Source organism: Pseudorca crassidens, chromosome 15 (assembly GCF_039906515.1).
Source record: "Pseudorca crassidens isolate mPseCra1 chromosome 15, mPseCra1.hap1, whole genome shotgun sequence".
NCBI lineage: Eukaryota > Metazoa > Chordata > Mammalia > Artiodactyla > Delphinidae > Pseudorca > Pseudorca crassidens.
Window position 1 is genome coordinate 7,763,028 of NC_090310.1, and position 25,755 is coordinate 7,788,782.

The following is a 25,755-nucleotide window of genomic DNA, read 5'->3' on the forward strand; positions in this document are numbered from 1 at the left end:
GGCCTCTCTCTTCTCTTGTTACCTTTTGACTTTGAGACTCAGGGCCTTGAGCAGTGTGCTACCCACAACACGGCGCAGCCCTTCGTGCACGGGTTCAGGAGGACCCAGAAGAAGAATCTGTGGGGGTCCCTTCTCTGAGCGGGTCTCCTTGGTCGGAATCTGGCTTTCCTGATGACCTGGTGGCCTCCAGAGTCACTGGACGCCTGGACCCCCTGGTGGCAGTGGACAGGCTGACCCCTGCCTCCCCAGCTCTCAGGTTGTCCCGGGATTTGAAAGTCAGGGATAAAGGCTTTGCAGACCTCAAAGTCCCCGTTGATTCTGCGTAATGCAAGTAACAGCACCTCTGCGTGGTGGTGTGCCACCTTTGTCGTTTAATTTATGCATGGCCCTGAGTCAGTGGAAACCACGACTAGAGAATCTATATCAGCAACTTATTCCAAACCTCAGCCTGGCTGGCTCAGTTTATAAGTTCTAGGCCGTGAAAGGGATGGCTGTTCATTTAATCTTCATATTTCACCGATTTTTCATACGTGGGAGTGGTGCTCTTCACCCTGTTTTGTTTTTTTTTTAAATCAAGTTATTTATATTATGGGGAGAGTCTGTCACATGGTCTGAATGCGGAATGTTGCCATCCTTTTAATCAGAATCCTGCCAGTAGTTTCTGTTTACAATAGAGCTATTGAAAATTATATTGGGGTGAAACTAGCATAGTATAGAAACTGTTGGCTTGCGTGCGATTTTTATAATATGTACATGCAGACAAAGTTGGCTTTAGTTCAAAAGGCTGTTTCTTTCTGTTGTGCTTTTATGAGCTAATGTTGCAGAGCGGGCCAGGTGCTGTTGGGAAATACAGAGGATTGGAGTACCTAGCTGTGGACCTTGAGATCTCCCGTCTTGTCTGTAGCGTCGTCCCCCGGCGGCGTCCCAGGAATTTCTGATTCCAGAACTCCTTTCTCCTCTGCCATGTCTGGATCCATAATTGCTGCAGGCCTGGTTTGTAGATGGGGTGGGAAGGCAGTGTACCCCCGTGGGGGCCTCCTGTGTTTCGGGCAGGTCATTGTTTGAGCCCCCCTGCAGGGTGGGTGTGCGTTAAACTCCCAGCTCCGGTGTCCCAGCCCACCCTGCGCGTTGGCTGTGCAGAGCACCTGGGAAAACAGACTTCTCCCAGAGAGAACAGCTAATGGGTGGGATTTTGAGACAAAACTACATGCGATTGTCAGTTTCATGGATTACAGTTAATTCTGTTTGATGGCCTTTTCCCCTCCCTTTTTGCCAAGTCCTATGCATTATAGAATATCGACTTGAGCACAGAAGCGCTTCAAACTTGATTTGGCGCTTAAATGGGTATTTATACAGTGACACCACAGATGTGGGATGAACAGGGCATCTGTTCAAATGAGACCTTCAGCGATTCGAAGCCGTTTCCCCCCTTGCCTTGTGGAATCCGGGGCTCCTCTTCTGCCTTGTTCTGGTGGTGCCGTAGCAGCCAGAACGCTCCGCTCACGTCCTCACTGGGTTCCAGGCTCTCTGAAGCCCGGGCCTCCTCCCCTCTCTCCGTGTGCCCTCTGCCGCTGTGCCTATTTCTGTGATTTGCATGTAGCGGAAATATTTGTTGAACCGAATTATTTTTACACACGGGCCTTTCATATGGCCAGTGTTCTGAGGTCTGTTTCCTTTGGCTGGAGGCTGGGAGAAACCTTCCAGTTCACCGAGGAGTGATGATGGCTTCAGGTCCAGGGGTGCGCTGCGCGGGGCTGGGTGCGCCCCGTCTCGCCAGGAGGATCTCCAGCCAGGAGAGGGGGCCGAGACGGGCGCCCACATCCTCCCATGGTCCCCGCTGCAGTGTTGGGGGAGTCCAGGAGGCCCTCGCAGTGATGCTGCTCCAAAGAGCAGGTTCCTCCTGCGGCCCGGAGGGGAGGAGGGGAGAGAGGAGGAATGTGCCCAGAGGACCCCCGACCGCAGAGGCCCCTGTCCTTAAAGGCCCAGCTCAGTGCTGTTGAGATTTCCTCTTCGTATTTCGTGACTCATTTAAGAGATACCCATGTTTTCCAAGGGTATGTCGCCTGGCGTTTTCTGATGAGGCTTTGGGCTTCAAGGAGTCATCACCACAGCTCACACTTAGAGAACGTTTCCTCTGTGTTTGGGCTGTTCCGAGTGCCTCACACCTTCTAGCTCCGTCGGTCCTCATAAGCTTCGTCCACAGCGGAGGGAAGCGAGGCTGGGGACCAGTGCTCAGCTGGCCCTGGGGTCCCCTCGCCCCTCAGGAAGACATGCTGGGAGACGCAGTTTCTGAGCCTCTCCCGTCTCCCAGATGACCCAAATGCCCACGCTGTCATGAGCCTGCCGTGTGTCACCTTCCTGAACGCCAGTCCCAGCCTTGGGGACTGCAGGGACTTACCATCCTTGAGATGCTGCAGCGCTCGGAGGTCAGGTGGGCCTGGCTTTTGGAGGAGGCCCGCCCGGCCCCTCCTTCCCCTCTTTCCTCCCACTGGCCCTGGGTCACTTTCTCCTGTTGTGATGTGGAGACAGCTCAGGCGCGTTTTCTGGCCCTCTCAGGTCTAATGCTGCTCTGCGGTGACAAAGGAGCCCTCGGGACTCGGCCCCAGGCTTCCCCCACCCCATCCCAACTGCAGATCAGGGAAAGCAGCTGTGCCCAGGAACGTGTGTTCTTGCAAACGGGGTCGGTGAGGAACACCATTTGGGAGTCGCCTCTGGGCTGCTGAGCGCAGCTGGTGAAGCTTTCAAGGGGCTCTGCTGCTGGAAGTTTCTAGGAGGCACCCCTGGCCGGGCAGCAGAGATGCTGCTGCCCTTCCTCCCCTCTTTGAGACGTGGACACAATCTCACCTCTCTTTTTAACCACTCCTCGTCCCCTCTCTTTCTGAATCGTGTGTGCACGAAGCGGGTAGGAGCCATCCAGGACACCAGGATCAGTGTCAGGGCCACCCTCGTGAACCCAAGGCCGCGATGTCTCCTGACCTGGATGAGGGCCTCCAGGAGGAGCCAGTGGGCAGGACAGAATCCACAACTGCCATGTGTACAAGCCAGTAAAACGAGTGTCCTCCTCTGTGGCGTTCCTTGCTCTTAGTATCTGGGGATTGAAAAACCAAATCCTACCACTGTATCTGGTGCTGAAAATGACCTTTATTTTGCCTTGAAGCTTACAATTCTCAGGTGTCTTCTGGTGTATGTGCCCCCCAGCAATTATGGGGCCCTATGCATGCCCACCCCAGGAGAACACATCCAGTGCCAAGACACCGACGTGTGAAGTTGGATTTAGGGACTTAGAGGATAAAGCTCATTGAGGGTTAGGTCGATAAGTTCAGTAAACATTTTTCAGTGTTTCCCTTGTACCTGCCACTCTGCTTGGTCTCTTTCAATTCCACTGGATAATACATGAAATTCATATTTGTCTCTAGACTCACGGACATCTGTATACTCATATTTACTTACAAAGAAATGTATTGAACACATTGGTTTATTGTCCTTCTCCCTGTCTGTACTGTCAGCTTGACTGTCTTGTTCCCTGTGATCATTTCAGTTCCCAAACTGCATGCCTGCACGCATGTTTGAATGAATGAATGAGGCCCATTTTTTCCTTTTGCCCCAGGGTCTGGCACACAGGAGATGGTCATTAAAGACTGCTGAGTTTAATCAGTCCTCGCAAAACCCTACCAAGTTGCTATCACTCTTATTTTTCAGATTAGAAAATTGATGCTCAGAGAGCAAGAATCTTTTCCCCAGGATGGTTTGTGGAAGAGTCACCCCCTTTCCCCTGTCTGATGCCTTCTCCCCTGTACCACACAGCCTGTCTCCAGGTGCACATTAGCAGTTGGGTTTTTTTTTTCCCACTTACTTTGGTTCTTCACTTTAAGCTCTAAAGGATTCATAAAATAGACTTGAGAGGAGTAAACCAGAATTTTCTTCTAAAGCATCCAGTGCTTGTGAAGTGTTCAGGAAATAATTTCTTAGAAGAAGGAACCCTGCAATTGCAAATACAATATTTTTACTGGTTGCATGCAGGGCACTGAAACTCTCCGTTAATCCAAATGATTGGAGATGCTCTGTTTTCTGGAAATCCAAGCTTTCCCACCCCCGCTTCGCTTAGACAGGGTTCCAGGGTCTTTGCAGCAGAGACACAGCTGCCCTGACAATAGAACCATGCCTACTGGCACATGGTGGGGTGTCCCCAAGGATCTGGGGAGAGGAGAAGCCAGTGGTAGGAACGGACTGGAAGAAGGAGAGTGCTAGGAAAAACGTGGGGTCACGGATGGATGGGTTTTAGTATCAGGGAGGCCTAATGTGGGATAGGAGACAGGTGAGTGTTCAGAGATCCAGAGTCTGTCTGCTCAGAGCAGGAACCCCACCCTGGCACATGAGGTAAGAGGGCCCTGGTTGGACAGAGCAGGGCGTCGGTTCCAGGGGAACCGAAATCCCAGCTGGTGACCAAAATGGGGACATGAGAGCTTAGGAGTCAGAGCAGACCTGCAGGAGGGCTCCTCTGCTCTGCCTCTTCTCCATCTTCCCCCTCCCTCTGTCTTCCCCTGCCTTGGGTCAGAGCTGGCTGGGCAACCAGCCCAACCCTGGACCCCACTGTCTGTCCTGGGCAGGAGTCGGGGCTGGAGGGTGCAAAGTGCCTGGCAGAGCCCTACGCCAGATTGATTCTTGGGGTCAGTGAAACGCACCCCTTAACGTTTTTAAGCTGCTGCTTTTGTGGGTCAGCATGGAGCAAAATGGTGGATCTCTTGTGAAACATATATCTAAAGGTTGGTTGGAAAAGTAGCAGCTCAATTCTATTTGTGCGTTTTTGCTCATTGCTTAGAACACAAATCTGTCTTCCTCCTTTCTGAATTGTAATTATCTGATTAAATTGTAATTTAATCGTTATTTACTTAATGAATTGGACAGGTTAACCTTGAACCTTTCCATAGCTGTGGTTTTTACCATCTACCCCTTCTCACTTTACACGCGAACATGAGATCTTTTTTATTCGGAAGTGTGGCTTGACATTGTTTAAGCTGTTGTTTGCTTCTTATTTTCGACTCTTCTTTTGTCACTTAAGTAGGATGTCTTAATTCTTATTTTGTGTTAGATTATTTAGCAGGATTTTTTTTTTTTTGCTTTTTTCCTCTTTTTTAATATGGTTTTGTGTTGCATTTTGAATACTTTCTTAAGGGGGCATGTTTTAGAATTACTATAGATCCTGTAATTCTCTTCTCAAAGACATTTAACTGTTAGATGTAAACACCAAAAACACTTCCTTCAATCATTTCATTTAGAACTTGCAGTCCAGGGAGACTGTCTGGAATGTGCCCCAGAGTCTCGGACCGGATCTCCTTTGAGTGCAGAGCGGACGTTCAGACTCACTTCGTGACCGGGGTGTACATCTGACCTGCACTAGGTGCTGTGGGGAATCCAGAGATAAGCAGGACAGCTCCCATCTTCTAGCAGCCGTGTCAGTGGCGTCAAGAAGGCCCACTAATGACTGGAAAGCACATGGAATGTGACACACGCTGCGAAGTGCAGGCACGGGGGAAGTGGTTCTGACCAGTGGTAGGATAGAACAGGGCTCATGGAGCTGGTGGCATTCGAATTCCATATTTGGGGTTGTTGGGTTCCATGATAATCTTGGGGCAATAGTCCTTTATATTTAGTTCCCCCCTAAATTCGAAGAAGTGGTGGCATTTTGGTTTTTCAACTAGTTGGTGTGGGTGTTGGATTTCTGTACGGAGAGCGTCTGCTCGTTTTTTCCCTGTCTCCTCCACTGCAGAGTGTCAATAAATGTTGAATTATTGCGAAGGCTTTCTTGTGGTTGTCACTGTTAATGATCTGGGCTGTACCTTTTTGTTTGGCGCACTGTAGACTGGAAGTCCCAGCTGGGTAGGGCAGTGCACGTTTTAGCTTTTTCTTCCTACAAATTGACTTGTCAGAGGTGGGGGACTCACTCAGGGCTCACTGAATGAGTCGGAGCCCAGAGCATCTTTTTTGGGTTTTAGGGGAGAGTTTGTCCCCGTTCTTTCTGTCCCTCTCCTTGCTCTGAGCCGGCCGCCGGCAAGCCGAGGGCGGTTGGACTTCTTAAGGAAGCTGCATGTAGAAGCAGACCGTTGGTCAGATGCTTTTGATTTTAGGGCTAGGGATGCTCCTCTTTCTCCCATTTGGTGAAGTGGTGTGATGCTCTAGCACATCTTAAATAGGATTACGCAAGCTGCTGTTAGCTGGCTTCGAGTGTCTCTTAATCTGGAGAGAAAACGTTACTTCCTTCATTTGCGCAACAGCATGTTTCTGTCACCGTATCCCAGAGTATCTTCTGGTTGTCCCGGTTTAAAACTTATTGTGGGCTTCCGATCACGCGTATTTAGACGTCCAGGGCAGAAATTGCCACTTCAACAAGAAAATTTTGTAATGAGCCAGAGGAAATGGGCTGGTCATTACCCTGTTATATATATGCAGCCTAAACATCTATGTGGATTTTTCTTTCGTGAGAATGTGACTGTTTAATTGACAAATGTCGTTGAAGCGTCCTTTTCCCTCCCCGTCAGTCTGTTGTTAATGCTCATATATCCAAGCTAGAGGCAGTTAAAATTGGTGCCCCTTTGCCAGAACGCTGCTTTTTATTTTTGGTGCAGGATTTTGTGTTGCTAGATCTATTTCTGTTTAATTAGGCCCTGCAAGGAAATAAGGGAGAGCTGTATATAAATTTTTAGACCACTGAAGAGCCTCAAACTATCCTAGATGAAAAGCTCAAAAAATTAACTTTACTATTTATTATATGAATAAAACCAAGAGGGAGAATACTTCCAGAAACCCTTTCTCTTTTTCCTTGTTCAGACAGCTGGCTCCGATTAATAGCAGGCCAGAAAGCAGCCACATTTGCTGCTTTTCCTTGTTCTGTTACTAGAAAATAACTCTCCAAGGAACAGACACTCAGTCTCCTTGTATTTGGGGGTCAGGTTGTAAACTTTATAACTCACTAATATAATAAAATGTTTGTTGGTCACATTATCCAATTTTGCTCTCTGGTAGAAGAATCCTAGTCTCTCCTTTTATTGGGATTCCTTTTGCAGTTTTAATCCAGAAAACAAAACCATGTGCATGTGAGAGACTTGCCTCGTCCACGGAAAGTTCTAAAAACACCAGTTCCAGGGCTGTGGAACCAGGCTGGCTGGCTTCTGGCTCGAGAAAAGCTTGGAGGAAAGCACGTCTGGGGGCCCAGCCCGAGAATGTTCCTCTCATCATTTGACCAGCGATACCCCATTTGGGCTGTGGGTTAGCCAAAGACTCTGCTGTAGAAAGATGGTCAGACCTAGTTGCATCAAACCAAGATGAGGGGCAGAAGGAAGGAAGGGAGACCTCCACCCACCGGAGCTTCAGTATTTTTCCCCTCCGTTGGATCCCCCAAAGTGGATTGGCTGTTGTGATGGAAAAGATTGTCAGCAGTATGTAAATGAGAAGGAAAGCAGAAGTGCATCTCGTGCAGATAATTTCTATGTAGATAATTTGCCATAAAAATTTATATCGCAGTCCTTAAAGCCTTCAGAGATGTAGTCTGTTCTAGGGGAAGGTGATTTATATGGTATTAAAACACGTTTTATGTCCCAGTCCTTTAGATTTAATGTTTATTGCCTATAAAAATGAAATCTTCTTGTGGATATTTAAAAGTCTGGGTACTGTGTGAAATATACATTCAAGTTAGAATCCGAACCGCTTTGGGGATGTAAATGAGCGGCAAATTCTCTGCTCTGAAGTTGGCTCCGCCAACGTTGGGCCCATGTCTCCGCTCGGCACACTTATGAGGTTGCACGGGTTCGGTGTGTCATCACCGCGGTCAGGTTGCCAGGTAGGAAGATGTCTTCTGTGGGGACAGTGTTGATTTCTTTAAAAAATTTAAATCCGCTAACAAGTCCAGAAGTATCCCCATTCCTCAGCAACTTGGGCAAGGTGTGACCAGAATGTGCCAGCCTGCAGAGGTACGTGAATTATGGCCCAGCTTTTAAAGAGCGGAAGTGCTCTGGCAATGCAGTATCAAGTGCAGAGCGGGTTTTGGACCTTTGCAGCCCCTCAGATTCCCAAGTCATGGCGTGCTTTAGCACCGGCCTTGCATAAAACTCCAAGGGAGTAAAGGAGGCGCAGCTGCTGCGAAGGGGGAACCGTGTGAGCGTTTGGGGGGGGCTCCCGACGGATGTCTTTTGAACAGACAGCCCTGGAGGCGAGGAGCTGCTTTGATTGTGAGCGGAAGCATCGTCTGTAGGCCTAGCATGTGCTCTGCTGGCCTCTCGTCCCCACCCCCGATGCTCTCTGTGCGCGGGCAGTGGCTGCTGCCTGAGCGCGGGGACGGTGGCCTCGCTGAGCCTTACGCCCCGGGCTGAGCCCTGGGCGGCTTTCCAGGCTCCTTAGAGGCTGGGCATTTTAGAAATGACGTGGGAAATGCTTTTCCTGGACATTTGCAGGAAAAGGTGGAACTCCTCAGCGAGGCCACCCCAGTATAGCTACGGTGGGACTCGCAAGGGCGCGGCCGTAGGAACACGGAGCCTGCCCTGGGGTGCTGACTGCTCTTCGAGGCCCAGAGTCACAGGGAGAAGGGTCGGGGTGTGGAGACTTTGGTCAGAATGTGTGTCCACGGATGCAGGCCTGTCAGTGAGATTTGCTGAGCGGCTGCCCCATAGCAGGGCAAGGGCAAGAGGAACCCAAATTCTTAGAGAATCTAGGGAAGGCGGACAGGGAGAGCGACGGAAGTTCTGAAGCCCTCAGGATGGAACTCGCGGGGCTCCCTGCAGTGATGTGCCCAGCCAAGCCTGCCTCCAAAAGATGTCGCAGTGATCTTTCAGGCAGAATCAGTGAAGAGGTGACAGCTGTTGCCTAATTATTGTAGTGGTGGCAGTGAGTAAGAGGACGGATTCCTGAGGATTCAGGGGCCGCAGTTCCTTGTATCACCAACAGGATGAAGCAGGATCCACGCCCCCGGAGAGCGGACCGCATCGACAGCCTCCCGATTTCCAGCTTGCCTGAAACAGCGCAGCTGTTTCTGTTTCCAGCACAGAGATGTTTGTGACAGCAGTGAAGTCTCAGAAAGGGCGTTGGTGGGGAAGCGGCTATAGGACAAAGAACCACCAAGCACGGGGGTGGGGTTGGGGTGGTCCTCACCCAGAGTAGGTGAAAAGTAAGAGTGTGTGTGCGGTGACAGTCCCCTCCCCGCCCAGGGAAGTAACCACAGTCAGCTTTGTGTGCGAAGGGCCAGGGACCAGGCTGCCAGCGTGGCTTCCCCCAGCTCCGCGAGCCCCCAGGAGCAAGTCGGGGAGCTCACACACTTCAGCTTCACGGCGGCCCCCCCACTCCATTGCCGTGAACCCCACCATCTGAAGGGATCTCGAACGCACAGACTTTCCCGTGACAGTGTGTGAAGTGAGGCCACTTCCACAGCTCCATCGACTAATATTTCTGATATAAAGCCTTGTTAAAATTAATTCCAGTCTGAAACTTGATGAATTCTCAGTCATGGAATTAACAGGTTTCAAATGGAAAAAAAAATTGGCTTGATTAAAAAATAAATGTTTGTGCCGGAAGTTTGGAGCCCGTCCCTAACAAACCGAATGTGTGGTTCTTTTTCATCTCAGAGGGTCTGTTTGCCTCTTTGTCTTTACGGGGGGAAAGTACATGTTCACACCAGAAATGCACAGACCACTAGCCATGGCCCACCGGCAGCGGCCTCTCACGAGCTGTCAGTCCTTTAGTCTTTTATGCCTGAGGCCTGCTTTCGGTCCACGTGAAGAATAAGATGCCACCTGGCTCCAAGGGGGACTCTGACCCTGGTACAAAGCAGGTCACGCACGTGCTGCCACGTGTGGAGCACGTGGTACCGGGAGGGCAGCCTCCTTCCAGCCAGCACACCCACGCGATTTCCTCTCATCTTCCTAGGTCTTCCTCTGAATGTACGTCAAGTAAACCATTCAGGACACGGTGTGTGTTTCATTTTGTTTTCAGTGGGGTGTCAGACTTCCGCCGCCCATCTCTGTCCTCTGAGTAACAGCACGGAGCTCCACGTCATTGGATATTAGACATCTGTGGTTTGACACCTTGAAGGCTCAGCCACTCCTGGGTGTGTTGGGTTAACACAGCAAGAAGAGAACAAGAGGCTCTTTATTTGGAGTCCGGGGATTCTGCTCCCAGTTAACGAGGAGACTTCTAACAGCGAAGAACGAGCTAGGCTTCCTTAGTTTTGCTGGTTTAAGCATCGCACGTGGGGGCATCGTAAACACTTGGCTCTTTTCATGCCCGGCTTCAGTGTTGAATAACACCCAGAACGCAGCACGACCAGCCCCTTTCCATCCCCAGATCTCAATAGGTTTAGCTGTAAGAATCGAAAACCGAGGAACCATGTTTTTTTGGTGTGTGTGCGGTTCAAGAGAAACTTGCGTTCCCGGATTCATTTAAGTAGGAACAGTAATGCAGAAAAGCTGGATTTTATCAATAGTTTTTGTTTCAAAAAAAAAGAAGTCCACACCCAGGTGTCCCTGTAGTGCCAGAGCTGCCGAATAATCCGTCACACCATCCTCCAGCTGTGGGACCCAGTAGCGCGCCCCTGTCTGCCCCATCAGGCCTCTGGCAGCCGGCCGGGCTCGGGATCCAGCAGGGTGAGGTCACCGCGGGAAGGGCAGATGTGCCGGGAGGGGGAAGCCCGTTCCCCTGCTTTAAACCACAAATGTCTTTTGATAACTAGTAGAATTGGCAAGCAGAATGATTGAAAACATGTGAGAGGTAACTGGATCTACGTTGCGAGTAGTACATATTTGAAAAGTTTTCCCCAATGTAAAAGTTACTCTAAGAGCCTTAAACTAATAAAAACAAGGAAATTCCACGTTACGGCTGCCACTCGGCCTTTCCATTTTTATTCCAGCAGTCAGATTTGACAGGTCCGCTGCCGATTGGCTCTGGGACCCCCGTGAGCATGTAAATCAGGGGGGACGGGGGCAGAAGCTGGCAGCAGCCGGGGTGGAGAGAGTCCCCACCGCCTTTCAGTGCCAGGCTTGTAATTCCATTTTAGTATATCCTATTTTCCCTTCTTGCGGCGGCTTCCTGTATTACTTTATTGACTGAAGCCAATTCAGGATTCTTTTAGAGACGTTTCTGGTTCCTTTCCTTTTTCTTGATCTCACAGCAGATTTTACGGGGTGGCAAACTCCCTCGCCCCGTGGCTGCTTTTCTGAACCGCGTGACCAGCTCTCAGCCTCTCCTCGCTCAAATCCATTCTCCCCGTCGCCGCCAGCGTGATCTTTCTAAAGCACAGTAGCCTGGAGTCAGCCACACGTGGGTTCAGCACAGAGTCAGATGCACGTTCAGGGCTCCGATGAGGCGCCCCCGCGCTGTCCCTAGATCCACTTCCTGCCTGCCTTAGTGACCCCACAAATAACAAGTAGCTCTGGTCTCGAGACCCCACTGTCTTGTTTCTTTCACCAGTAAGCTGAGGGAACTGCCCCCATCCCCGGGGTAGGGGAGGGGGGCGGACGACAGAAAAGGGAGGCTGGGGGATTTGAAGAACCGTGTCACCAGTTCCACCGTTAGGACGTCATCACAGAGCTTTAGAAGAGGCAGGAACCCCAGGGTGTCCCCCTTTGTGCCCCCAGAGCCCACCGTCCCCACGTCAGCCCCAAGCCTGGTGCGCTTCCAAGAGCGTCCTTCTGTAGCGGAGGGAGCAGCGTTAGGTGCAGAAAACGTGGCCTTTTACGTCTCCCTCCGTAAATGTGTGATCTCGGTCAGGTCCCCTTCACCTCTGAACGTCGGTATCCTCGCTCATTGGTGGAACAGGAGTGATGGCTGTTGTAGGATCACCGTGGCCATGAAAAATGACAAGGGGCGTAGAGCATGAGTTGATAAACTGTAGCTGCAGCGGTTTTTGTCATGTCTCTCTGCCCATTCTTTGCCTTCTGGAATCCTCCCAGCTCCCCCCCTCAGTGAAATCACACCCATCCTTTGGGGCCGTCCCCTGCTAACCTTTCCTATGAAGTCTTCCGCGATCTTTTGTTTTCGTATTTGTTTTTGTTTGCTTTTCAAAAATTTTTTGGCCGCGCTGCAGGGCATGTGGGATCTTAGTTCCGCGAGCAGGGATTGAACCCGTGCCCCCTGCAGTTGGAAGCGTGGAGTGTTAACCACTGGACCGCCAGGGAAGTCCCAAGTCTTCCCCGATCTTCGCTATCAACTCCCAGCTGTCTCAGAACCACTCCTGGCATGTCCCGCCTCACAGCGTCTGGCTGTCTTCCTTGGTTGTAAGCTCTGAGCACTGGTGTGGTTTGTTGCCCTTTTGTGCCCTGTCTTGTCCTTCCAGGAGGAGCTCAGGAATGCCCCTGCTGGACGGATGAGTTGACTAAGGGGCCGGATAGGAGGGGAGCAGCGTCCTGGGGCACTTGGGCCGAATGGCTGTTCTAGGGGAGGGAAGCTTTTGGTTTCCTTTGGCCCTCGTTTCACACAGGTGTGCACGCTTGATCCCACCGTCTCTGAAACCAGTCCCATCCTTTCTTCTGAGAGTCTTTGGGATGCAAGCGGAGTCTTCATGGTTAGTCCATGATTCATTGGACCTCCCCAGTTCAGGGCTTCCTGCTGCAGCCGTGCATAACAAGCCTTTGCTAGTGGCGATTATGTGCAGTTTCTTTAGCATAATACAGGTGTCTAGAAATCCAGTGAGACCCGTTGAGCGGACACTTAGGGATGGAGTTCTATAGCTAGGAGTAAAGCAGGAAATCCTCTTTTGTCTCAGTTCTTGCTGAAAATCTTGACCGGATCAATATATGGCTGTGCGTTCCAGGATTAGGAAGTAGAGGATGCGGGACACGACTGATTGCTTTTGTTTTTGATGTTTGACGAGGTTGCTTATCATTTCGGATCTATGGCAATATTTCCTTTATGTTTACGTTAGCCTGGCAGGATCAAGTGTTTGCTGGCATAGAAGACAGTGGCTGCTGCTTGTACAGTACTGCCTGCGGCTTCCTGCCTGTGATGGGATGATGTGGTCAGAGGAAGAGCCAGAGAGTGTGACGAAGGCCGCTTGGCCAGCATTGCTTCGGATGCTGCGTGGGCAGCGCCCTGGGGTCCCCGCCTCTGACTGATATTGCCGAGGAGGCCACGGGGTGAGAGGTGTCCTTTTATAAATCACACTCTACTGGGAGCTGCCTTTTGACCCCAGAGCAGATCAGGACCACCTCCTCCCCGCTGCTCCTCAAGAAATCACACAGAAAACCAAGAACAGAGGGTATAGGGAAATGTCATTCCTGGGCCAAAACAAGTGGCGTCATTTTACTGAGCTCAGAACTCTTCTGGGTGTCTGTGTAGTTAAGAAATAACACCCAGAGTTAGGGGAAAACAGGTGATGAGACCCTGAACTTGGAGGGGTCACAGAGAGGTTGGGAACGCTTTGTAATTGGCATTGGTTTTCTGCCTCAAGAACTAGCCCCCCTTCTATGTGCACACACACAACCTCCCCCCACGCCCAGCCCTCGTGGGGCGCTCAGGAGGCCGTGGGTCACCTGTCCACACCGGGCAACAGCTTGCACTGGCTGAGGGCTCTGGATGCGAGTATCTGAACCCATTCCAGAGTCAGTAGTAGTTTGCCGTAATTGTGCTGGTCAATTGTGTGTCCTCATCCTTTCACGTGAGTTTAGAGAGTTAACAATAGCTCTGTAGCTGGCTCGATAAAGTCTGAGTTAAAGTGCCCCTCCAGGGACTTCCCTGGTGGCGCAGTGGATAGGACTCTGCGCTCCCAGTGCAGGGGGCCCGGGTTCGATCCCTGGTCAGGGAACTAGATCCCACATGCATGCCACAACTAAGGAGCCCATGTGCAGCAACTAAGGAGCTGGCAAGCCGCAACTAAGACCTGATGCAACCAAATAAATAAATATTAAAATAAATGAAGTGCCCCTCCAGCTTTTTCTTAGAAAGCTCCCCGGACAGGGTGGAGTGGGCAGACTGGAACGGTACTTCCAGGGCAGCTCCCGGAGCAGCCCTTTTTTTCTTCCCGGGTGTCCCTCTAGCATAGCCAGAGGTGGAACTCTTTGAGGATTGAAACGGCCCCTTTAAGATCACACCGCTGCTCTCGGCACTGGGAGCCCTCACGTGATGTCACCTGTTGCTGCCCAGCACCCCGGTTCCCTGATAGCGGCCAGCAGCCCTGGTGCCAGGAGAGCGTGAAGGAATCACGTGCGACATTCACTTTGCCACACGAGTGTCACTGTGCCGGGCTGTCTGGCGGGCAGCGGTTCTCCATTGCCATCCAGCCAGTGGCAGGATGTTGTAAACCTTGCTCGCTTGAAAATTAACGCAAAACTGAAATCAAAGCTGGCTCAGAGGTGGCATCTCTTGGCCTGAAATGAGCTGTTCAGATGAACCTGCTCAGCGTCGTTGGTAGATGTCTGTTAGGGGGTTGGTTGCCCCCAGGAACCACTTGGCAGCTTTCAACCTTTGCTTACAAACTCCAGGCGAAAACATTCTGAGAGCTTTCTGGAGTTCTTATTTGCTAATTAAAATGTGAGAAGGGAACACAGCTACAGGTAGAGTGCTAGTGCAAGCCACGGCTGTGATTTAAAAAAAAACCAAGCCTGACAGTTCCAAAATGAAGTTATTAGCACTTCACCTGTAACTGTGATAGCTTTTAACTTTCATGCTCTGTCTCTTAAGCCCCCCTCCACCCCCGTAGTGTATAAAAAAGGGAGCTAAGTGAGGAAATTGTAGGATACTTTATCCTCGCGGGAGATAAGAAGAACTACCATTTCTGTGGAAGTTCTTTAACTTGCAAGAGTTTTTCTTATTCTTCATGTCATGCAGTTTTCCAACAACCCTTCGAGCCAGGGTAGGTGGCATATCTTACAGATGCGGAAACCAAGGCTCAGGGCATCCTGGTGGCCTGTCCAGATTCTTGTAGGCAGGATGGAGCGGGCTCTTCCTGAAACTCTGCTGCTTGCTTCCTGGACTTCACTAACGGTGGGAGAGACGGGGCTATGTGAAAAATCACCTGATATTGGGCCCCAGGTCTTCTACCACCTTCAGAATAATTAAAGAAAATGTCCTCTGCTCCTGGAAATCACTTTCAGCTGATTGCCCACTGAGCCCAGCTATGTATTCCTAGTAACCCCCAAAGCGCGTCTTTCCTTGCACACACACTGGGTTTGATTCACAGCCTGCGTCTGCGCCGGCAGATGTTTGTGGCCGGGGCAGCCCCGGCAGAGAGCGAGTGAGCTGCAGGGCGGTGGATGGCTTTGCCGCCAAGTGTTTTCCCAGAGAAGTGGAAGGGAACCTTTGCCAGAGTGGCTGGTGCCCTAACAAATTGATTCCTGCCAAACAATAGAAATAAATATTTTCAACAGACAGAAATTTTGGCTCTTAAAGTATTCAAATTAAAGGCTTATTTCTGAAACAAATACTTTAGGAGGAAAACATTTACCAGCGTAGATGAGATTGGAATCACTCCTTTTGGCAGTGGCATAATTATTTTTGAGATTAAAACACGTTTTTCCTGCTCCTGCCTCATTTTTAGCCCATGGCCTTGCCTCCTGTTTCCTAGAGAAAGTCAAGTGCGTTAAGCCGGAGCTTGGGAAAGAGGCACTGCTGGGGTTTACCTCAAGGAGCTTCGGCTTGCATGGAGTTAGTTACCCAGAGCTGGATTCAGATCTCATTTCCAACCACTTCGTGGTGTGATTTGGGCAAAGCCCGGTCATCTGATCATCAGTTTACTCCGTTTGTGAAATGGGGCAGCAGTCTCTGCTTTGTAGCAGTTAATAATGTTACCCTCAGAACCTGGGGAGTCCTTCTAGACTGTCGCTGTCCAGCAGAACTTCCCACATTGATGGAACGGTCTGTGTCTGTGCCATTGAATACAGTTGTCAGTAGCCCTCAACGTGCGGCCACTGCGACTGAGGAATTTGTAATTTAATTTCGATTCACACGTGGCTAGTGGCCACTGTTTTGGAGGATGCCTTCCCCATTCGTCCGCTTCACTCCACTAATTGGTCCCTGGTTCCAATTCATTGGTTGGCAGCTCAGCCCACTGGAGATCTCTCGAGTCTCTCTCTCTCCATTGTGAATCCGGGAGTTTAGGCGGATCTGTTCTCTCTGACGTCCGTCTCCTGTCCTGCAGCCAGACCAGTGGGCCGGTTGCACTGAGCTCGGCAGGGAAATGAACGCTTTAGCCAAAGATCTCCCCCACCCCGCAACCAGATCAGCCTTCATGGACATTTCACATTTTAACAAGATTCCACTTCGTTTTGGAATTTGTCTCATAATGTATAGTAAGCATAAGAAGATTGAGAAAAACACACGGAGTCAAGGGCCTCTTCCCTGGGCATTTGTTAGCAAGTACGTCGCGTCCGCGCCCGGCCTTGGTCTCCTCATCTGTGACATGGGATTAGCCAAGCTCCTGTGGCTGCCTCTTCCCCAAGTGGGCTGAGGCCCACGGGACGGGGAGTGGCAGCGGCCACCTCAGGAGGGGATGGCAGAGGCTGTGACCTGGGGGACAAGCAGAAGAAAAGAGACTCACGCAGGAACAAGACGGCCAGGGGAGAAGGTGATAGCCCAGGAAAAAGAGACAACCAGACAGCAAGGACCAACCCTAGTGGCACCTTGGGGTGGGGGTGGAGGGTGGGGCATGAAAGGCTTTTGGGCTCCTTGGAGAAGTTTAAGATCAGAGAGGGAGAGCACTCCCGCCATTTGGAGCTGTGTGTGCCTGAAGTGCTGAGGCTGCCAAGGCAGAATTTCGTTTTGCTTTGCCACGTGGCCAAAGAACAGTAGAGAATGCAACTTACGCAACAGACACTGTTGTAGTTCAGAGCCGGGCAGACGACAGCAGTTTCATTCGTTTTGATTAGTAACAGAATCCTGTTAGTTAGGGTTAAAAGGCGTCCTTCCCTCTCCCTGCACCGGTCCCGGGCCACAGCGACCCAGGCCTCTGATCGCCTGTGTTTCATTATGCATCACCGAGATGCCGTCTCTCACGTCTCATTCTTTAAATGAGAGTCTGTCAAGCATTACATGTAGTGCAGTGCTGGTTAGACGCATCTGGCATTTTTGTCTCTGCGTAGTGGGTTTCCGACGGGGTGAAAAACGATAAGAAACAAAATCTTGTTCTCTCTTGAAATTTCTCTGTGCCGAGGAATTCACAGAAAGGCTCGTAGCTTTTGTTAGGATGATTTATTTATTTTTGTTCAATTTTAGTTTCTGGATAGGTAATGCATTCACTCGATCCAAAACCAGAGTTCTATTTAAAAACGTAAGAACTCTGCCCCCCACCTCTGTGCCAGCCTGCCTTTAGATGGAAAGACCTCAGGCAGTAAGTGTATGTTGGAGTGAATTGTTTCACTTGAATTTCTTAGATTGGGAATTAATATCAAGTCATCTCCCAGAATCAAGAAATATCAAGTGCCTACTAGATGTATGATACATACTCGACACACAATAACCTTTTCTTCAGAGTTAAAGGAACATGAGAAAACGATCTTTATTTCAGGTGGGCTCTAACGCCCTCACTCGTACCAGGCATCTCATCTCATTTAATCCTCACAGCAGCTCTGTGTGTATCAGCGTTCCCCTTTTAGGTTCGAGGGCTGGCTTGGTCCAGAGCTAAAAGGTGATGGGAGTCTGTATGCAGACTGGCCTCTGCGCCGCCCTGCCAGCTTCCCCACCCTCCCACCCAGTTCCTAGTCCCTGGCCGTTCTCTCTGCTTTCCCTGGGCACAGGGAACCCCACTGTGCTCTGTGAGACCCCGCCAAGAGGTTACCTTCTGTTCATTCGACTCTAAACTCCCAGACGGGAGAAGATAGCTAACTACACCATGCAGGTTTCCGCAAGGGTTGAAACGGTGTTTTTGATTAAGCCCCCAGACAACTAGAAACTTCAGCTGTAGGCAGTCCCTTGCATGTTCCCTGAGAACCTCAGGGTGTGATTAACCCAGAGAGCTCGCCTCCTGTCCGCCCAGCGCGCCCGCGTGTGCTGCCCGCCTGCTGCGTGCTGGGCTCTGTGCTGGGTGCCCCCAGGAGCTGTGCATTCCCTGCGTGAGGGCCTCCTCCTGGGATCTCCCTCTTGGGGAAGCAGACATGGGCCCTGCCAACAGGCCTGGAGGAGCCGCAACAGCGAGCCCTCCACGTCTGCTTTGCTGCTCCCTATTTTACCCAAAGCACTGTTGGCACGGACTTTTCCTGTCCCTGTTTTTCCTGTTTCCTGTTCTCACGGTGGAGCTGTGATGACAGTGGCTTCCTCGGCTGCAGGGAGACCTTGCCCCGGCGCCTTCAGCAGAGCTGAGCCCCTCGTAGCCAGATGATCCTAATTCTTAGAAAAATGGTACCATCCAAGGAACCACCCACGGTCCTTTGAAGCTGAGCTGGAGGACGCTGTGGGTCTCCTCCAGGCGCCCCTGCCCTCCCTCCTCATCCCTTCTTGCCTTCAAGAAGGTGCCGCTGTCAACTTGTCCCCTTCCTCCACAGCCTCTTGAACTGTTCTAGACTGTTCTCTTTCATTCAAGGGTCAGTGCTTGGGCCGGCCTTTTTCTGGCAGCCTCTCTCTTTCCGACTGGAAGCCTTGCTGTCTGCAGTTCTTAAATTTGTGCCCTCCCCCTCTGTTGGTCCCTCTGTCCGGTGTGCATCCTTGCCCACCCCAGAATTCTCTCAAAGGTGCTATTATTTTCTTGAAGCTGTTTCTGATTTTTTTTTCCCCAAACAGAAGTAACCTCTCTTCCTTTGAACCCTTTTGCACTTACTCTGAACTTCTGTTGGAGCATTTAGTTTATTTTGTGATTCTTTTAATTTTTCCTTGTTTTTTTTTTTTTGTTTCGTTTTTAGCTTACGCTTTCTTTTGGCAAGTTCTGACTACAGTAGTCCCTCGGTATCCATGGGGATTTGCTCAAGTCCCTTAAATAATATGGCATAGTATTTGCATATAATCTTAAGTCCGCCCTCCCGTATACTTTAAACCCTCTCTAGATTATTTATACTACCTTACACAATGCAAATGCTGTGTAAATAGTTGCGGGATTGTGGTGAATTCTAGTTTTGCTTTTGGGAACTTTCTGGAAATTTTTTTCCTCGAATATTTTCAGCCCCTGGTGGATTGGATCCCTGGATGCAGTGCCCACAGGTACGGAGGGCCGACCACGATGTGCCCCAGCACCAGGTGAAGTGGGCAAAAACACTTCTTCCCAGAGCTTACAGCCTGTGGGGCGCCCAGAGTTAAACAGGCACCCAGGCCAGTACGGAATTGCAGACAGGCACAGTTTAGGGAGTCGGGTGCACACCTTCTGGGGCGGGAGGGGCATGAGGGGCAGGGGAAGCAGTGTTTGAGCAGAGATCTGACAGGTTCCATGAGAGAGAGAAGGGAAAGTCTTCCAAGCAGAGGGAAGAGACTGTGCTGAGGGCCTGAGGTGAGTGAGGGGCCTGGTGGGCCCTTGTGGTCTCACCCAGACCCCCTGGGAAGCCCCTGAAGGCTTTTGAGCAGGGATGACAGGTCCCCTTTCCTGCAGGGTGCGTGTGTGTGTCCTGGTGACCTTAGAGCTGTGTGGCGATTCACACCCATGAGGGGGCAAGGGCGCCTTGGTCTGGCATCGAGGGACCCTCGTTGCAGCCCCCTGTACACACGCCAGCACCTCCTGCCATCCCGCCTTCGGTTGCTCTGCTTTTCTCCGTTTGTTCCCCTTTCCTGCACCGCCTGCCTTCTGTTGAGATTCTCCTGGGCCGCGTCCAGGTCCATCTGATTCTGTAGGACTGTGGCTTCCTGGGTGGGGATGCTGACTGCTGGCCTGCAGCCTGACATCACGTGACAGAACACTGTAGCCGGAATTCAGATCCTTGTATCGCCCGGTGGTGAATCAAAGACTGTGAGTGGGAAGGTGATGGGTAAGAATTAAGTGTCTGGAGGAACACTTGGGAGATATGGGGTCAGACTTGGTTCCCTGCCTAAACTTATAAAATAAGTGAGAACATTAACGTTTCCCTAGGGAATTCTGCAAGGTTCTCCTTGAAACAGAGACCATCATCTGTCCACACACCCGGGAGCAGGACAAAACGCACTTCCTGCAGGACCACGTGAGGGCTCTGCTGGGAATGAGGCATTCATAGGCTCTTATCAGTCCTTCAAAGCCCACGTCTCATTATAGGGGGAAAAATGAGATTTTAAAAGATAAATGTTTACTTTTTAGGAGTGGTCGTTACATTTACGTGTCCAAAATCCACAAGATACAAAAGGGGAGACAGTGAAAGGACCTCCCACCCCCCACCCCGGGCCCCCCGCCCATTCATTTTCCTCCCCAGTATGAGGAATGGCACCAGGATCTTGAACCCGGGGAGCCTTCCAGAGCGATCTCGTGTATGAGCACAGTGTGTGTGCGTGTGTGTGTGTGTGTGTGTGTGTGTGTGCGTGCGCGCGCGCGCGCGCACAGTGGGTGTCCTGGTCAGTGTCTGAGACTTCTAACTGAACACAGTGTGTCCATTCTAGCCCCAGCCCCCTCTCAGCAGCCCTTTCACCACTTCTGTGCCCAAGCCAGCCTCCCCGGGGGACCTGACCTGGGTCCTGCTCCATCTAAGCCCCCTTTCATGGTCTCTGACAGCAGCAGTCACAACCAGAAGTTGTACTGGGGATTCGGTGAGGAAGACGAGGAGGAAGAGGTGGAGGGTGACCGGCGGACGCAGGCCGACCCGTACACAGGCCCCAGCCGAGATGGGCGTCTTTCACGAAAACCTGGAGCCCCTTCTTGCTGGCAGTGTGTCCTGCCTTATCTAACCTCTGCCTGCTTTCGTTCCACCAGCCTGGTCCCCTCTGTCTTGTCGCTCTTCCATGCCTGCCTAGTTTCCTCAGCTGGACTGTGGGTACCTGGAGGTCAGGGTCAACTTCCAATACACCTGTGCATCCCTGGAGCCCCCCGGCTGAGTTGGGGATACTGGTGGCGGAATGCATTCTAGCCTGAGGTCAAGCGTGTGGCTCTGATGGGACAGAAAAACTCCCCTCGATGGAGTGCTCGCCATGCCTCAAGGTGGACGTGCATTGCCTTAGTTACCTCCCCAAACCACACAGGTTAGAAAAGGGGTGGGGCCTGGAATCCAAACCAGGGTTCTCTAAGGCCACTGTCTGAAGGGTCTCCAGATGTTCCGTGTAGGAGGCCAGGGAGGGGGTGATGGAAGGAGGCAGGTGGGTGGGCTTGGGCCTTTCACCCCTTTCTAGTCAGAGTAGCTTCCATTTGTCCAGCGATTCCATTGCAGGAAACGAAACAGAAAATGTTCCAAGGCCTTCTTCGTGCAGAAACCATGGCTGGCCTTCCCCTTTCTGCACAGGTGCTCTCTCTGTATTTTCCCTAATAAAGCCACTTTAAATTCTTATATAGGATTTGCTGTTAATTAGTTGACAGATAAGCCCTGAAGAAGCCTCAGATGAACCAACTCTTTGAGTCAAAGTTAGCGACAGTGAAAAGACAATACTTTACTCGCATCTCTGATGCAGTTGGCTGGTGTGTTTTCCCCACCAGCCCGGGGGCCCCGGGGGCAAAGAGGGCCTGTGTGCATCTGCCCAGAGCAGGCCTGGCCTGGGGGCCTCAGGGAGAGAGGATCTCACAGAAATTGTGGCAGCATTGCAGACACACACACACACACACACACACACTCACACACACACACACACACACCTGTTTAAAACCAGCAGCTAATCACTCACTTTAAAGGCGAGGGTTTCTTTGGGACACACTTCCCCCAAAGTTCCTTTTAAATGGGCAGCTACGTGGTCGCTTTTTACTTGTGTGTGTGTTTAGTGAGCCTTAGGCAGCTGCATGGTCGCTTTTTACTTGTGTGTGTGTTTAGTGAGCCTTTAATACTTGGCTGGGAGGCTGGGGTTCAGGCAGAGAGAAACTTCCAGTGTTGGGAGCTCTGCCCTCTGAGGATCTGTCAGAAATGGAGAAGCAGCATCGCAGAAATCAAAGCCAGTGAGGAAAACAGGATTGCAGCGTCCACAGCTCTTGGGGGCAGCTCCCCAGTTTCATGGGGTGAGGTGTCCAAAGCCAGAGGTCTTTCCCTGGACCTTGTCACCCCCTGACATCAGTCATCCCATGATGACTTTGAAAGAAAACCCCAGAGTTTCTGCAGCCAGGTGCCGTCCTTGCAAGATGCTTTGTCGTTACCATTTCTAGCTCTTTCGGCCTAGTTGGAAGTGCCCCCTGTTCAGAGCCCATGGGTTTGCTACCAGTGTCCGTCACCTGGGACCTGGTCGCCAGGTGTTTCCGGCAGGAGGACAGTTGTGAACAGTTCAGAGAGGACGCCCTCCTCTGCCCTTCCCTGGGAAGGTTGGGGCTTGACTTGAGTGGTGTTTTCGGTGACCGGCCACCTCCTACTCGTCTGTAAGCCCTGAGACTGGCCAGCGTGCAGCACGTTGTGCAAGAAACAGCTGTTGTTTTGACAAAGGACGCACTTGCCTCACTTTTTGAATCACCAGAGTGAGTCAGGGGTCATCTATCCCAGGCCTCTGTCCCTGGGCAGGTGGACACGGAGACCACGCACACGCATATATGGGGACGCAGCATGTAAAATATGTTTGTGTAACTGTATGCGTGTGCGTTTTGTTCACATTAGCAGTTTTTAAATATGTATAAAATTAATATATATTGCGACTTTTCCAATCAGGTAATTCATATACATAGCAGAATAGCCAAAAGATACCTGGAGAGCAAGTCCCCTCCCCACCGGGCCTCCTCAGAGCCAAGCACAGTTTCAAGTTTCTCCATCTTTCTAGAGACAAGCAGAGCATATGCAAACATGTGTATAGATACTCTTTTAAACAATGTAACATTGTTTTGCCCTTTGCTTTTTTTTGCTTAAATATATCTTGAATATCATTCCATCTCATATTGTGTGTATGTAGGATTGCATTTTTGCAAAATAATTCTTGAGTGTATATGCCGATACACTATGTGCTATCGCTGGACATTGAGGTTGGTTCTACACTTTTTTTTGTTTGGTTGGTTTTTTTTTTGTTCTTTGTTTTTAAATACATTTCATTTATTTATTTGTTTATTTAGGCTGCGTTGGGTCTTCGTGGCTGCGCGTGGGCTTTCTCTAGTTGTGGTGAGCGGGGGCTACTCTTCGTTGCGGTGCGGTGGCTTCTCTTGTTGCAGAGCATGGGCTCCAGGTGCGTGGGCTCAGTAGTTGTTGCTCGAGGGCTCTAGAGCACAGGCTCAGTAGTTGTGGCGCACGGGCTTAGTTGCTCCACGGCATGTGGGATCTTCCCGGACCAGGGCTCGAACCCGTGGCAGGCGGATTCTTAACCACTGCACCACCAGGGACATCCCCTTTGTGAATTTTTAATGCCTTTCAGATGTGGGGCCTCTCTGTGCTCCTTGTTACATGTGACCAGTGACTCAGGGGCTGAGGGTTCTGTATTTTCGACCCCCACTGCCACTCCCCTGAAACATTCAGTTCCCTTGTTAACGGATCATTATATGTGACATTTGGAGGATAGACTGGCTGGGTGGATAATAAAACAGTATTTGGCTTATGTTTCATAGCCATCTCCTGCCTTTGTGTTGTCCCCAGAGCCTTAGAAAGCCTTGATGTCCTCCAGGACTGAGACTGTGAGCCTTGAACCTGAGCAGCCAGACCCAGCGTGGCAGAGGCTCATGCTCGGTGGGTGGCGGCACCCGGTGCACTTCGGAGAGCCCTGTTGGTTTCTCACTCGGGCCTGCGTATGTCTGCACACATGGCGAAGGGGGTGTGGCATGCCCCCCGCGGCCCCCCGCCGCCTGGGTCCCTGCATGCCAGTAGCAGGTCACCTTGGGTGCCCTGGCCCTGCTACCCCGCGATAGGGGTGGGTCAGTTTCCCTTCCATCAAGCGACCTGTGCCAGGTTCAGCCCTCCGCAGTCAGGCTTTCTGATGGATCTGCCCATGGAACCCCTTGATGCCGGGCTGGGACAGACCTCAGAGTGAGAGGTGGGGGGACCGAGGGGCCCAGGGAGGCCCACAGACCGTGTGCTCTTCGACATCTCCTGCAGTGCTACCCCCATGGTCCCCGAGTTCTTCCCACTAGGTCTGGGACCCTGCAGTCGGCCGTGTGCCTCCAGCATCCAGCACCTGTCGGCAGAAGTCACTAGACACCCTCTGATTAAGTGACCCCTCCCCCGCCGCCCCCCCACCCCCACCCCGCCCCAGGAAGTAGGGTCTTCACTGAAAGCTCTTTGTTTTTCTCTAAGTTTTCTGCATCTGTGTGTGATTGGAACCAAACATCAACTTTACTTTTTTTGTCGTATTTCAATATTGGCTTTTTACCCCCTTTCTTGAAATCTCCTTTTATAACTTCTGCTGCTGCTGCTTAAATATAGATGTCTAAGTCCTCCTCCTTACCAGATTGTTTATATTTTTGAGAAGCCTTCTGCTTATCTGCGATTGCTCTCTCCTCTGTCTCCATCCCCACGCTGCCACATTGGTTTCAGTTGCTCTTTTTTTCCCCCCCTGCCTTCACTTGACTGGGATGTGTTTCAAATGTGGTCTATCAAAATGTGCAGTGTTTCCCTCTTTTCTGCAGTAGCTTTGACATCTGTTCTTGAATCCGAGCCCACGTTATTCTTTTGGACTTGCTTGCCCAAGAATTGCCGCAATGCCAGAAGCGCGGAGGGAGGGAGAGAGTGCGGTGTGGTGGCATCTCCCCCACCCCCTTGTTCCTCCCCCCAACCCCCCACCCCTTTAAAAACTCTCTGCCATTTCCAAGTTGACAGCACCCTAGATGTTTGTTCCAGCACTCCGCCGCCCCGTCTGGCAGCGGCCCACCCTGTAGCGGAACGAACGAAGTGCTCAGCAGCAGGGTTCGCAGACGCCTTTGGTTACTTCCGCCAAAAAGGAAGCCGGGTGGGTGGAGGGTGGGCGTAGAAGGCCTCTTGGCTTCCTGGATGTCTGTGCATGGATCTTCAGCTTGGAGTTTCCTCGCCTCCCCTAGCTCTGCTGGGCCTCGGGGCGATGGGCTGTACCACTGAGAAGCCACTTGGAGCCGCCGCTCGCATCCTAAGCAGAATGTGCCCGTGTGTGTCTTCAGTAGCCAAAGCCACCCAGCACGAGAATGCAACTCTCGGTGGCTTCGGGAATGTGTCCTTGCACTCCTGCTGTCCGCCCAGGACACCACCCTCCTGGGCCCATCTGCCGCAGGCTTGTTTCAAACGGAGCCTCTTGGCTTCTCCTCCCAGAGCTTCCAACGCTAGGACCCAGGTTCTCTGACGCTCCGCGTCCCGGTTTGTTGTGTGCGACAGGGGCCCACCCGCTCCTGTTGGTTCTCAGAGGCTCAGGGGCAAGTCTAGGGGTTGGGAGATAACACTGTTCCCAGGTGCCTCGCTTCCCAAGTTGACACGGCGCTGGAGATCCTTATTCTTGGGACTTGCCTCTTAAGGTCCCTTTTGAAAACAACTAACAGGTCCTGAACATGATGTCTGGCCTCTAGTAAGCCCACAATAAGTATCTGTTGAACAAAAGCAAATCAGATGTGACTACAGAAGATGCCAGGCCCAGAGAGTCAGACAGGATGCCCCGGGAAGCAGCCCGGAGTCAAGCAGCAGGACTGGGGCCCAGAGACGTGGCAGGAAAGACGCTCGTGAAGAGCAGAAGCGAGTGACTCCGGGGAGGGGTGGTGTTTGGGCACTGGCCTGACTCTGGTTTTAGCCAAGAAAAATGCATCTGCGTGTCCTGTCATGGGAGCAGTCACTTGTGGTGCGCCTGTCGATACACAGCATGTCAAGCCGAGCGGGTTTGGTTTTTTCAAGCCAGTCAGCGCACGGGGGC

General features: G+C 51.4%; 1 protein-coding gene across 7 annotated transcripts in view; it reads left to right on the plus strand.

The window, feature by feature from the left end:
• Positions 1–25,755, plus strand: part of CUX1 (cut like homeobox 1) — a 372,800-nt gene that overhangs the window by 53,658 nt on the left and 293,387 nt on the right. The gene's annotated exons all lie outside the window — the stretch shown is intronic.